This window comes from Arvicanthis niloticus, chromosome 27 (genome assembly GCF_011762505.2).
Source record: "Arvicanthis niloticus isolate mArvNil1 chromosome 27, mArvNil1.pat.X, whole genome shotgun sequence".
Taxonomy (NCBI): Eukaryota; Metazoa; Chordata; class Mammalia; order Rodentia; family Muridae; genus Arvicanthis; species Arvicanthis niloticus.
This window is the reverse complement of record NC_133435.1, coordinates 23749632-23764429: the sequence shown is the minus strand read 5'-3', so window position 1 is coordinate 23764429 and position 14798 is coordinate 23749632. Positions and strand designations below refer to the sequence as shown.

Sequence of the window (14798 nt, the reverse complement as noted above, 5' to 3'; positions counted from 1 at the left end):
GGGTCCCGCTGAGGGCATAAGAGGGAAGCCCACCCAGTGAGTGTTCTTTGGAGTAAATTACTTCTGGAGTAAACTAATCTGGCTCCTGAGCAGAATGCTTCACCAACAGCATGGAAAACAGGAGTCTGATGAACACAGTCTTGCCTTTGCCACATGGATTTGCTCCACTTGACCTACATTGAGGGTATGTGTTTGCAAAGCAATTGAAAAATAAAAAGCACTCCAGATTTAATTATACTGCAATCAATGGCTGGATTTCACTTAAGTCGCATTTATGATTGGCACATACTTCAAGTTGGTTTCTGCCACAGTCGTGGACAAAAGCACATCATCACCATCATCACCACCACCATCATCATCATCATCTTACACACCCACAGCCTAAGTTAGCTGCAATATATGTTCCATAGATTGAAGGGCAAGTCACTAACTATGGCTGTCACATTTTTATGAAATAAAATTAAATGTATCCAGAAATAAATTGGTTCCTAGATTCTGCTTAGACAGCACATGAGAGGTTTCTGAAATTGAATAAGCATCGGTTGAGCACCTCTATCTTGTTCAGCACCATGGAGGATTCAGAAGAGATATATACTGTGTTATAGACAAGCCAACTAAGGCCAAGGTAAAGGATTATAATCAAAATGGCAGTTACTGTTACATATTCCAACTGCTATTTTAACTCACCTTCATAACAACTCAGCGGGACAGAGATCACTGCTATCTCATGGTGCAGCTTAGAAAACTGAGGCACAAAGCAAAGATGAATTTAATGAGGGTAACTTAAATAGGAAGTGAGGGAGCCTTCTGCTCTAAGGCTCTCTGCTATGCAAGGGATCTTAAAGAGTGGACTCTTTGCTGTGGTCCTGAACATTGAATAGGGTTCAATCAGTAAGGGAAGAAAGGTGACACAGGACGATCAGAGGGTGGCAGATCCCATAAGCCAAGGCAAGAACTTTTACCTGACATGTAAGGATGCTGAGAAAACGAAAAACAGAGGGTGAACTGAATGAAGCAGGGTAAGGCATCCAGCAGACGACCTCAGAAAACATCCAGAAGAATCTAAAGACTAGAGAAGTAACTGGAAAAGCAGGGGGTGGGGGGTAAAGGGGCACAGGGCTATGCATGCAGCATCAGCAGGATTGAGGGGAAGGGAGACTCGAAGGGCAAAAGTGTTAATGACTTGCTGTGATACTGCCCACAGACTCACAGCTCCTTGGTCACAGCAGGTTCTCAATGTTTGTCATGTCAGTGAGTGAAGACTATATGAACCTTGAAACTACAAATCCAAGGGAGAACGAACAGCCATCACTGATAGGTGATCCAGAGACCAGTGGTTCTCAGCCACTGCTGACGGATTATTCATAACCTAGCCGTTCTCAACCTCCCCGACGCTGCAACCTTTAATACAGTTCCTCATGCTGTGGTGACCTCCAACCATAACATTATTTCATTGCTACTTCATTAACTGTAATTTTCCCACTGTTGTGAATCATAATGCAGTGTTATGATTTAAACAGCTAACACAAAGGTAAGCAGATATTTATCTGATATGCAGAATATCTAATACATGACCCCCAAAGGGGTTGTGGCCCACAGGTTGAGAACCACTGCCAGAGAGGAAAAGGAAGAGAGAAAAACAAAGAAGCCTCCCCTATAAACTCTAAGAGAAAAGGGACTGAGTAGGAAAGAAGAAGGAGTCTCAGGTGGGCACGGGGGGGGGGGGGGGGGGCACAATACAGCCTCCATTTTGGTTTCAAAATGTAGAGGCTTGGAAGGAACCATTAGTGAATTACAGGTATCTGGAGAAAGAGTTCCAGCCTATGTTTTAAAAAAGACACCAAATATGAGAAGCACAGTCCTTATTCATCACAAAAAAAAAAAAAAAAAAAAAAAAAAAAAAAAAAAATTAGAGTTGCCATTCTGTTGATCAGCCGCCTTCAAAGGCAACCGTCTGCAGGTAGACGTTTCCTAACACAAATGTCACTAGCTACTGACCCTGTTACATTTGATCAAAGATGAGTAAAGTAAAACAGCTCTTAATGCCCAGGAAGACTCCCAAGTGGAAACAGCTAAACAAAAGGATGCACCAAAGAGTTAAGCCCCATCCCCTGTTCCCTGGGACTTGCCGCCAGCACTGGCCATTTGGCAGCTATGAAACACCAGCCTTTCCTTATCAAAATACAAAGAAGGGGGGGGGGGAATCATCTAACAGTTTCTCAGCAAGAAGCCATTAGACAGATGTAATCATAATGGGACCAAAACATTCCTATAAATAAAATGTGCACATTTAGACCGCATGCGGTGTTTAAAAGCACCCAGCACAAAGGTAAGCAGAGCTGCCCTTGCATACACAATGGCTCAGATGTGGTAGCAATTCAATTGGCCCAAGAATAAAAATTGTGAATTTATGGGACGAACCCAGTATCCATTAGCTTAGAATTCAAATGATCCTCATAGAAAGCCCAGCTGTGGCAATTGGAGCTATTATTCTCAAAGTAAACTCTCCTGTGATCAGTCACCCACGGCTGATCTCAAGCTACAGACAGGCTTGTCCATGTTATTTGCTTTACAAACAGCATGACCAAATGGTGTTTTGTTTTGTTTTGTTTTGTTTTGTTTTGTTTTGTTTTTTCAGATGCTTGAAGCCCCAGTAGAATAAGCAAGTGGATCAGATGGTGTAGGAGTCTTTAACAGACAAAAAGTGTTCAAGGATCCACTCCAAGGTACAAACTAATCTCACAGGCAAACGAGAGGGGAGAACTGGGAGGATTGTCAGTAGAACTTTCTTAAAGAAAGGGTAGAGTTGACAGAAACACAAAACTGAAAAGATCCACAAAATATGGCCTTGCTATGAGCACATGACAGGACAGAAATTAACACAAATTCGGGTGCATTATTTAAAATTTAAAAAACATGTCATGCAATATTCGCAGTGTAAGATGCTAAAACTTTTACCCACATGCTTGGAATCTGGAAAGCAGGATACATCAAAGGTAGCCTGGTGAGTTGGTTATTTGAAGCCCTGGAAACATTTTTCCTCTAGAATGGTATTACTCATGATGACTGGCTTCCCACGATAGAACATTAGAATCTCCTATTGATGCTGTAATAATGCATACATATAGTGTGGAGATAATGGGGTAATCCAAATTGTTTTGTAAAAATAGAACCTTATTATCCATTATCCTATACAGAAATCCTTCTCAAATTATGAGTTACCACCCATGAAATCAATTTAGTCGGTCTTTACCAGTTTGTCTCCCAGCAGTGTGAGAAGGACCATTGTTCTTGCAACTTAATTTCAGTGTTATAGTTGAAGAAAAAAAAAAACCACAGTGTGCAAAGCAAAATATTTTTCTTACTCTGAGTTACAGGCAAAACAGCTTGAGTATCTCTTAGAAGAGCTCCCGTGGGGCGCATGGTGTTTAATAATGCTGAATGAATGATTGAGTGAAAGAATTAGCAAACACATGGAAGAGCGACAGGATGGTAGTCATGAACCTCCCAGTCCCACCCTTCCAAGTCCTTCCCCTCAAATACTCCCCTGCTCCCAGAGAAAGAGACGCTCCCTAGGGTACTGCCCCATCCTGGGACATCCAGTCACATAGGACCAAGCACTTTCTCTCCCACAAACGCCCAAACAGACGGTCTAATTAGAGGAAAGGAATCCAATGGCAGGCAACAGAGACAGCCTCTGCTCCATTTGTTAGGGGACCCTATGATGGTTTGTATATGCTAGCAGCATTCAGATGAAGATGTAGACCTCTCAGCTCTGCCTGCACCATGCCTGCCTGGCTGCTGCCATGCTCCCGCCTTGATGATATGGATTGAACCGCTGAACCTGTAAGCCAGCCCCAGCTAGATGCTGTCCTTATAAGAGTTGTCTTGGTCATGGTGTCTGTTCACACCAGTAAAAACCTATCTAAGACAGACCTACAAGAAGAACACGCTGCACATGTGCTATAAAAAAAAAGAGCTTAGTCCATCCCCCTGCATGCTCTTTGGTTGTTGGTTTAGTCTCTGTGTCAGGTTAGTTAACTCTTTCGGTCTTCTTGTGCTGTCCTTGACAACCCCCCCAACCTTCCCCCCCTCAAGTCCTCCCCACCCCTGTTCGTTCAATTCTATTCCCCACCCTTCCTTCTCTAGCCTTCTTATACTAAGGCAGTGAGGTTGGAGAGCTGGGCAGCTGCAGTTCCCCGCTTATGGAGACTGGTCTTGGTAAGGGGGAGCTGTAAAGAGGGGATTAGGAACAAGGGTTCTCCAAAGCCTGCGGGTTCTGGGGAGAAGAGGAGCATAGAAAGATACCACTGCCTGATCGTTGATATGAAAGTACATGATGATCTGTTAACTCTGAATCTCATATGTACTTGAACAAATACTACACTGGCCAAAAAAATAAAAAATAAAAATAAAAAAAGTTATTACCCAACAGGGTTCGAAGATCGATTTGATCTATCACACATTTATTTGATTCAAAAATATATGCAAAACATTATGCTAAGTGCAACGGAATGAAAAGTCCATCATTCCTGACAGTAAAGAGACGCATCACAATATCAATAAATTAGCATGTATTGAGCACTATTTTAAGTTCTTTATGGGAATTAACTCATTTAACCCTCAGTTCTCTGCATTAATCACTGCAATTACCATTGAAGGCATAACTGAAGCAGTTCAAAATGGCACACACACACACTTCAATAGACCTGTAGTAACAGGCTGGATATTGTCCAGGGAGTAGATCTGGAGGTGATATTGGAGTAGAATGTTGGAGACGGATGAAACTCCAACAACGAATTTTAGAGAAAAAAGAGCTCAGGCATTGAAACAGCATAAAGGTGTCAGGACAGAGGTGTCAGGACGGGGACGGGAACAGGAGCACGCTAAAACTGCTAGATTACCAAGAACACAACAAAGTCAAGGGGAAAGTAGTCAAAGACAGCAAATTGCATCATCCTCTGGAGAAGGCCTATGCGCCTCCCTGAATCTACATAGAGCTGTGAACCACAAAAGAATTTGTGGATCCAAGATGGCTGCTGTCAGGAAGGAGAGATGTCGCTAAGGGTCTTGCCTGAGGCGAGGGGTTGATGTCGGCCTGAAGAAAGATCTTCAGAGGATTAAAACATTCCCAAGGCCCATTGGGGAAGAACAAACTACTTCAATAAATGAAGGAGAACAAAGAAAACTCAAGCCCTTCAGTCACGTCAGCAAAGCTGGACCACACAAAACCATGCTGGTACTGGGGTAAGAAGGACTTGGCGAATACACCCTCACAACTTGAAGGACTCGATCCAGCCACTGAGGCCTGGTACCGCCAAGAGGGGGCTCGCTTCATTTTCGATGTGGGCACACGTTTGGGGTTACACTATGACACCCTGGCAACGTTTATTTTCACCGATTTTGTATGTTTCATTCTTTCAAACAATTCCCAAGATACGTGACAGGAGCTTGTTGTCTCTTTCCGGCTGGAAAAGTAGAGGAAACGCCAAAAAAAAATGTAAAGATATCATCAAAACGGCTCGTAGTTTATTAAATGATGTCCAGTCCGGCCAGTTTGGAGATGACCCAAAGGAAGAAGTCATGGTGCCGGAGAGGATCGTACTGCAGACCATCAAGTTTGATTTACAAGTGGATCATCTGTACCAGTTCCTACTCAAATATGCAAAGCAGCTCAAAGGTAATAAAAACAAAATTCAGAAGTTGGTTCAGATGGCATAGACATTTGTAAATGACAGTCTCTACGCCACCCTGTCACTGCAGTGGGAGCTAGCGATCATAGCCGTCGCAGTAATGTACCTTGCAGGACGTTTGTGCAAATTTGAAATCCAGGAGTGGACATCCAAACCCATGTACAGGAGATGGTGGGAGCAGTTCGTTCAGGACGTCCCTGTTGACGTTCTGGAAGACATCTGCCACCAAATCCTGGGCCTTTACTCACAAGGGAAACAACAGATGCCTCATCACACCCCTCATCAGCTGCAGCACCCCCCATCTCTTCAGTCTACACCCCAAGTGCCCCAGGTGCCGCAGTCACAACCATCTCAAGGCTCTGAAGCTGCCCAGCCTCAGCAGAAGGACTCACAGCAGTCAGCCCAGCAGCAACAGCAGCAAGCACAGCAGCTCAAGAAACCGTCCCCTCAGCCCAGTCCTCCCCGACAAGCCAAGCGCACCCGTGGTGGTTTCTCCCAAGGAAGAGAACAAAGCCACAGAACCACCACCACCACCACCTAAAATTCCCAAACTTGAGGCTACTCACCCACCATTGCCTCCAGCACACCCACCTCCAGACCGGAAGCCTCCCCTCACTCCTGCCTTAGGTGAAGCTGAAGCAACTGGTCCTGTGGAAACAAGTGACCTCCCCAAAGTCCAGAGTCCTCCTCCAGCCCACCCGGCCCCTGTGCACCAGCCCCCACCATTGCCACATCGGCCTCCACCCCACCGCCCTCCAGCTACATGACAGGGATGTCCACCACCAGCTCCTACATGTCAGGAGGGCTATCAGAGCCTGCGGTCCATGATGAAGATGGAGGGGCCCTCCTATGGTGCCCTGCCCCCAGCCTACGGCCCACCTGCTCACCTAACCTACCACCCCCATGTCTACCTTCCCAACCCACCTCCACCTCCTGTGCCTCCACCCCCAGCTTCCTTACCCCCACCCACCATTCCTCCCCCTACCCCAGGCTACCCTCCCCCTCCCCCTACCTACAAACCCAATTTCCCACCCCCACCCCCCCACCCCCACACTTGCCCCCAACTCACAGAGTCCCTCCTCACTCTCCTCCAGGCTTGGGTTTGCCACCAGCCAGCTACCCACCTCCAGCTGTCCCCCTTGGGGGACAACCCCTTGTTCCCACACCCATCCTTCCACCTGGCATGCAGCCTGTTGGGGGGCTAGGGCAGGCAGCCTGGATGAGATAACGTGATGTTTCCCCCTTCCTTTTTTTTTCTTTTGAGAATTGTTTTCCAACAGCTTGAAGAGTAGGCTGAGCGGGCAGGGCGGCAGCAGGGTACCTTGTATATGCTAGACAGTTGCAGTGAGGGAGGGCAGGCCCCTGGGATGAACTGTGTGCTCTGGGCAGTGCGTGTTGTGCCGTGGTCACATCTAGTCTCGATGCCGACTGTGTCCTGCACTGGCTTACTCTCTGCTAGAGAAGATGTTAAGTGGCCACACTGGCTCAGTTAATACCTCAGTAAAGAGTGACTGACCCTCCAGAAATCAGTGCCCAATTTTCCTGGGAACTAACTTTTGGTATCCATGTTCTCCTGTCTGCTATTGTCTTTCCATTCTGTGGCTTCTCTCTGTGGCCTCTAGTAGGTGAGGTGAGTCCCCACGTAGCTTGTAACTCTATCCTCTATTGTCATCATCTGGGGTGCTGCCTTGCCAGGTGGCTATCTCCTTCCCTCCAGGGAGAAAGGAGGTGTGTACTTGGAAAATAATGTATGTTTACATCTCTTTGCAAAGTCTTGTACATAGAGAGATATTTTTTAAACGTGAATGTAACAACATACTGTGAATTCCATCTTGGTTACAAATGAGAATCCTTCAGTCAGTTACCCAAATAAAATCAGTTCTGAAACAAACAAACAAACAACAAAAAGAATTTGTGATAACTAAACAATCAACATATTGAGCCAGGCTATTAGAAACTAATTTAGAATATAATACAAAAGACAGAACGCATGAGAGAAATATCAGAGGCTAAGAAATCATGTAAGTCAATGCAAGTGTTACTCAAGTGCTGTAGCAAAAAGCCCAGGATGTATTTCCTAGACTAGACCCTAGGAGGTGGGTGACATTGGGCTATTCATAGACTCACTCTGAGCCCTGACTTTCTTGTTCATAAAACATACCACTTATTTTATAAAAGCATTATGGGGGGAGGATGAGGAAGGTCATTGTTTTGAACAGTGAATATAAGCTAATGAAAAAATTTACCCCAAATGGAAAAAGACAGAACACAGGAAAATACTCTACAAAGTGGACTCTAAAGGTGTTGTGGATAGGTTCTAATGCTATTTGTGTTCTTTCGGCTCCGGAAATCACAATGGAACCCGCACGTCTGCATTGAGGGTCCCTGCCCCCACTTGGCTCTGAATGGGAAAAGTTGCCAGTGGCTAAAGGCTGGGCAGAGAGACAGAGATAGACTTGGAGGATTCCTGGACAGGAAACACAGGAGAGAGGGAAGAGGATCTCACCATGAGAACAGTGTAGGAGACAGGGACCACGCCAGGAAGGTGCCGGAGGGAGAGACAGACAAAATGTAGGCGCAAGGCGAAAGCAGACTGCAGGGCCCCAGAAGGGTCCAGGGCAGCAAAGATACAATGTAGATTTAGTCAAGAATATCAGAGGTGAATGTGTGTTAGTCACGTGGAGGTTTAGGAGTAGCCCAGCCATTGGGCAAGTTAAGGCATATTAAAATATAAAGGGTGTGTGTGTGTGTGTGTGTGTGTGTGTGTGTGTGTGTGTGTGTGTGTGTTTCCATCTGGGATCCAGAACATACTGGCAGGTGGCAAGCAGCCTCTCACGAGCCTGCCTGGGAGCATAGAGCGGATTTAACAACTTAGCGATTCATAAAGGTGCACCCCAATTGAACTTGAATCTTCCCTAAAGTGACTTCCCAAAGTTCACTCAGCCTTTGAAAATCTCTGAGAGTAGGCACAGTCCATGTCAGACTGATGGGGACATGGGAAGGGCACTGAGAAAATCTGTTCCTCTTTTGAAAACTGTATCTGGGAATGAAGGGAGACAACAAAAGTCAAAACAAATATCAGTCACTTTTCTCATTGCTGTCACTAAACACTCAATAAAAGCAACTCTAGGGAGGAATTATTTGAGGGTACAACCCATCATTCTGGGACAATTAAAGCAGCAGGAACATGAGGCAGCTGGCCACGTTGCCCCAGTCAGGAAATAATGCTGTTATCCAACTTGCCTCTTCTTACTTAGTCTGGGGTCCCAGCCTGTGGACTCATTCTGTCTCCATTTAAGATGCATCTTCCAACATCCATTAAGCCAGTCTAGAAAACTCGCTCATGCACGGGTGTGCCCAGAGCTACCCTAGGTGGTTCTAGATCCTGAGAAGTTGATGGTTGATATGAACCAACACATAAACCAGTTCCAATAACCAAGCAGCCATAGCTGGATGAGATGGAGTGACCTTTAAGGCAATGAAAACCTGATTAGTACCCCACTTTAGCACCCATTATGACAATGACCTTAAGCAGAATATTTATACTCTCTGAAGATCTCCATTTTCTCATCTGCAAACTATGAGTGATTATATCTATGTCACAAGACTACAGCTGAGATCATGTACAGTATGTCCTTAGAATAATGTGATGATAGCTACTGTGCATTTTGCAGAGCAGAAAATCAAGCTGTCCTTGCACTTAGCAATTCTGCTAGAGACAGAGATCAGAGCATATAGATGCTCTCTGATATGTGGCAATTCTAGAGACCACACCCAGGAAGGAACTGACTATTCCTTTTGTATAGAGCCAGGTGCATTCACCCAACATAGGTGACTCCTTAAAGATGCTCCATTGGGTTAGCCAAGGATAACAGGAACTAGGAATGCAGTGACCCTGTGTAGCGAGTGGAGAACAACATAGAAGATGGAAGAGCAATGGCCTCTGAATGCGTTATTCTCTGCCAAGTCTTAGAACATGGACTCTATTATTCACGGATGAAATCACAGAATGAAAGCAAGACTGGGCCACACATAGGGAGCATGTTGACAATGTGTCATAACTCAAAGGGAATAGGATGCCAGGGATACACACACACACACACACACATACACACATAGGCCACAGACACATACATACACACACACATAGACCACACACACATACATACACACATACATACATACACACACACATACATACATACATACATACATACACACACATAGAACACCCATAGAATGCATACACATAGACCATATCACACACACATACATACATACACACACATAGACCACACATACATACATACACACATACATACATACATACACACATACATACATACACACATACATACATACATACACACATACATACATACAAACATACATACATACACACATACATACATACACACATACACACACATAGAACACCCATAGAATGCATACACATAGACCATATCACACACACATACGTAGAACAAACACATGCATAGAACACACACATATACACATACATAGACCACATCACACACACATACACACACACATAAAACACATATATACGTAGAACACACATATACACAAAACACATATACACATATACATAGAACACACACACTCCTAGATCAGGAAGCAACTTCATGTATGCTTCTAGGTTACCTTTCTAGATAACAGTACACAGAAAAAGCTGTTTCTGTAAGTCTGCCTGAGTGGGGCCCAGACAGTCTAAAACAGCTAGCCTGGTGGTCACAAGCCACTATGTGATCCTGAAGTAAACTTCCCGCCCTTTATTATTTTTCCTAGATTTTTTTAGTTGTCCCAAAGACTTAGGTTTACTTGTTTGGTATGGTTTGGGTTTACAAATTTCTATATTTTACTGTGATCACGGAAGATAACAAAATGGTCATTTGGACACTCTGGCTGTGCCGTGTATGTATCTTCTGTGCTTAGCCTCTGGAGGTGGTGCAGCCTGGCAAACACCGGAGCTGTTCTGTAAGCACAAGGGATTTTTGCCCCCACTTTTTTTTTAACCACAACCTGTTACCTCTCCTTTGCCAAACAACTGCAAATGCATAAGAGGTCCTAGACTCCATGCTCAGAAGAATCTCTCTCGAAAACTTACTTGGCCTCTGGGAGATGGAACTACATTGTTGGCCGCATCTCATCAAAACGAAACTGATGATAATTCATTGTGTCAACGCCCACTTCCTTTTCTGATTTTCCTGAACCTAAAGGGAACCTTCAGTGTTGGAATATTTGTATTTGGGGGTTAAATGCTGCCCTTACTCGTTCAGGACCTTAGCATTTCCTAGAACTTCCCAGAAATTAATATTCAGAGGGGCTTATTTCTCTTCCCTGATATAGAAAGCTGGGCCACATCCTTCCATTTAGGAGCTATATGGCTAACAGGTATCCATCCACAAAGTACATTTCTGCATCAGTTCTTCATCTCCTTGGGCACCTCTTCAGTGTCACTGATGAAATGTGACACCCGATAACACATTTTAGGTTGAATCGGCCAACAACAATAACTCAACCGTCTGTAGAGAGACAGAGTCCAGAGGAGATGCTAACCTTAGCTCTACCTCTAGATGGGTGGGAAGTACTCAAAGCAAGATGTGAGGATTTAGCAAGGACCAAGGGACTTCTCTTGCCCTGGAATTTCTCAAAGCCAATGGAGCTACTCTTGTTTAAAAATATCAACCATATAAATGTGCGTGCGTGCGTGCGTGCGTGCATGTGACTAGTTTTGGGGAGGTCAGCTCCTTTCTAGAATAAGTGGGAAGCCACAGACCTGAAACACCAAGGTGGAGCACCTGTTGACAGTTGGACTTCATAGGCAGAAACATGTACCCAAAAGGCAACGTATATACCAAGATCTCCCAGCCCCCGAGGAAGAAGAAAGGTAAGAGAGCAGTTGTTAAGGGGCACCACATGTTTCCAGATTGGCCTCCTAACATGTGGCTGCCTAATGTGCCCTCAAGAAGATGCTGAGGGAGATGGCTAAGAAGGCTGCTGTAAGCTTGGAAAACCTTGCCTGTCTGGGCTCTTCAGCCTTTAGGTCTCAGCCTTCGCCTGTGCAGGCCTTTCCACTGCCCTTGCCCCCTCTAGACTCCCTTCCCCAAGCTTCTCTATACCACTTATCACTGGAATCTCCCTGCTTACAAATAAAGTAAACGATGTCGCACGTCGTCCTATCGTCCTATCGCAGATTATGGCCTGGACAGCTTGAGCTGTAAAATCACAGAAAATGCTTCCCCGTGGCCTCAGAAGGAAACCCAGGATAACAAAGGTGGGTGAAGGGAAACCAACAAGCCGGGAGGAAGGCACAGAGCAGTTTGGGACAGAAACAGTTCCTTGTTGAAGGACCCATTGCATGACAGAGAGATGAAACCCAGGTCTGTTTCTCTGCCAGTCTGGAAACTGCCGACTGAGGGCCAAGGCAGCTCAGGCTGCTAGAAGGGTTATGAGACAGTGGTGGGTGGCAAGGTTAGTTGACCTGGCCAGAGCCAAGCGCTCTGGTCCTGGCCTGCTTCTCAGGTACTCTGGAGGGGGGGTGGGGGTGGGGAGGGAGCGGGTAGTAGAGACAATGGGTACTCTGTTCTGACTGTAGAGTGTAAAGGGTCATACACCACAGAACTGTCCCTACTGAGTGGCCCATATGGGTCTCATATAAAACGCTGATGACGCCATTTCCACCGAAGGATGAGCCAGCCAGCCAGCTGCTAGCAAAGACGCTTGCAGCAGGGTCGCTGCTACCTCTGGGAGGTGTGAGCAGTTAGATGTGCCTGCCTTCAGAAGGCGCGATTTGGTTAATCCCATTTCACACACTCCTCCCCTCCTCCAATGTACCTCATACCAGAAGAAATGAGTTAACTTATACGGAGTTTACGCCTCGCTGGAGGTTGGGGGAAGGGAGTGGGTAGAGCAAGCATGACAGCCCAAACCTTCCTGACTGAAAGATTGTTTCCGTTAATAATTTAGAATAGCCAAGGTAGGCAGCCGAAGGATGAGCAGGTTACAGCTCATCTTCAAATGTGCCTAGCACGTTAGGCGAGGGATAACTCGCAAAACTCGCGATTCACAAACGTGTTCACCTGTCAACTAGGAAAGAGATTTAAAAAAAAAAAAAAAAAAACACGCAACGAGATCTGGGGAGACAGAAATTCAAGCTCCGCAGCTCCCATCTCCCCTTCGCCACCCTCCCCGGCCCCGCCCCAGAAGTCCTCCAGGTGAGGCGCACTTGCCAAATGATGGGGACCCTAGCGGCGGGTCAGGGGTGCTGGCCATCGCCCACAGCAGCCTCTGCAGGACACACCCTCTACCTACCTCCAGCATGGGAGAGGCGCCCTTGCTCGGCAGCGTGCAGCCCAGGAGCGCCGCGAGAAACTTTGCCATATACGAGCAGGGAGGCAGGGTCCCCCTCGCGCTCGCCGCCTCCGTCCTCGACCCGTGCCAGAGCTGGGGTAGACAGGGCGAACCGAAGCTCGTGGACCCGTGTGATGGGGGTGGGGATCTGCCAGCCAAGGTCGTCCCGTCGGGGGGTCTACGGGCTTGCGGGGAGCTCGCCGCTGTCGCTCAGGAGGTGCCCGGGTGAGAAGAGCAGACAGCCGCGGGCGCCCCTGACTCCGCGCCGCGGGAGCCGGGGCTGCGCTAGCCTCCCGAGCTGAATGTCACCAGCGCCGTAGTAAAGGGAAGGGCCTCGCCGAGGGGGTGTCGGGAGGGCCAACGGCGCACGACCCGCGGTGGCGCCGGGGCAAGGGCGGCGGCGAGCACGGAGAAGCGACGCGGCGACAACCCAGCCCGCCTATAGGCAGAGATGCGGGCGACGCCGCGGGTGGGAGCCGAAGCCTGGGGCTGAGCTGAGAGCTTGCAACCAAGGCGGGAGGGGCTGTTCACCGGAGTCGCCCGGGTGACCCACTTCCCTAATTTCTGCACGATTTGCGACGAGGCTGATGGAAGAGAAGGGGGCCCACGCCCACGGACATTTGCCGAGTTACCGCGACAGAACTCGAACAAGGGTTCCCCACCGGCCCGCACCAGCCCCACCCTTCCAGTAGGGAAGGAGACGGTTCCAAACCCGGGATTAAGAATCCCCACTCCTGTCACATGTGAGCCCCTGACACTGTGTGGGATCTGCATCAGTAAATCCTAAAGGGGAGAGGGTGACCGCTCTCTCCTTGGCCTGCCTCCCAGCCAGGAGGGCCCGGTATGGGCAAGGCTGGAACCTGGACACTGCCACACATAGGTGCAGCTTGGTGTTCTTCCAAGAACCGGGCCTGGCACGTTTGTCTTTTGACTCAAGACACCGGGCCAGCATTGCACTCCATCGAGTTTTACTGCTCACAGATGTAACTTCCACTTAGTGTACTACGGGTGACCCGGGAAGCTTATTTAAAACAAGAAGTCCTGGGCTGCAATAAGTCTGGAGATGCCTCGGGATCTGCTTCTTCATTGGGTACTTCCAGACTCCTCTGCAGGTGGTGTCAGGCTGTGGTTTTAAAAAGCACTGCCCAACTGCGCCAATGCCAGAGGTTCAGAGAGGACAACAGGAGCCCTAGGGAAAAGGGGTTGTTAAATCCCCTGATTTTATATCCAAGTATGAGAGCGGGAAAGTCGTCGGTATTCAAGTTCTCAGCAACAGTAAGCAGGCTGTAGATGCGGTGAATAGAAAATGGGCGTTTGGATGCGCAGTGGTGAATAGGCCAGGGTAGACTTCCTGACTCTGTACCGACAACTCTCACTGGTGCAGCGAACAGTCTGGGAAGAAAGAGGAGGTATTCTAGCACCACACCACCGCTGCTCAAACGTTTCCGGTCACCTATCTTTCCCAATGAAAAGCTGACCAAGAACAGTTTATTTTAAGCCTGGGGTTTTATAGTTTTCCTATAAATAAATATTTTTAAAACCTATGGCATATCCCGGCTGCCTGTGCTTCTTCTCGTCACCTGTCACCTTCTCCATCTTCTAACTGCAACTGGGCTATGTCCTTCCAAGATCCAAAGCTCCCTGGCTTCTTCTGGCTGCTTTTGTCAAGAGCAGAGAAAACATTTGCATTTAAAGAACTTGTACAGTTACCTTAATCCTAATGCCTTTCTA

At 47.1% G+C, this 14798-nt stretch overlaps 1 long non-coding RNA gene and 1 pseudogene across 1 annotated transcript in view; one reads left to right on the top strand and one right to left on the bottom strand.

Annotated features, from left to right (window-relative positions):
* The window catches only part of LOC143439597 (uncharacterized), a 321175-nt gene extending 307772 nt beyond the window's left edge, over positions 1-13403 (bottom strand). The window contains exon 1 of the long non-coding RNA XR_013107741.1: positions 13029-13403. This is a non-coding gene — a long non-coding RNA (uncharacterized LOC143439597). The remainder of the gene's footprint in view (positions 1-13028) is intronic.
* LOC143439596 (cyclin-K pseudogene) lies at positions 4873-6921 on the top strand (annotated as a pseudogene).
* Positions 13404-14798: the final 1395 nt, after the last annotated feature.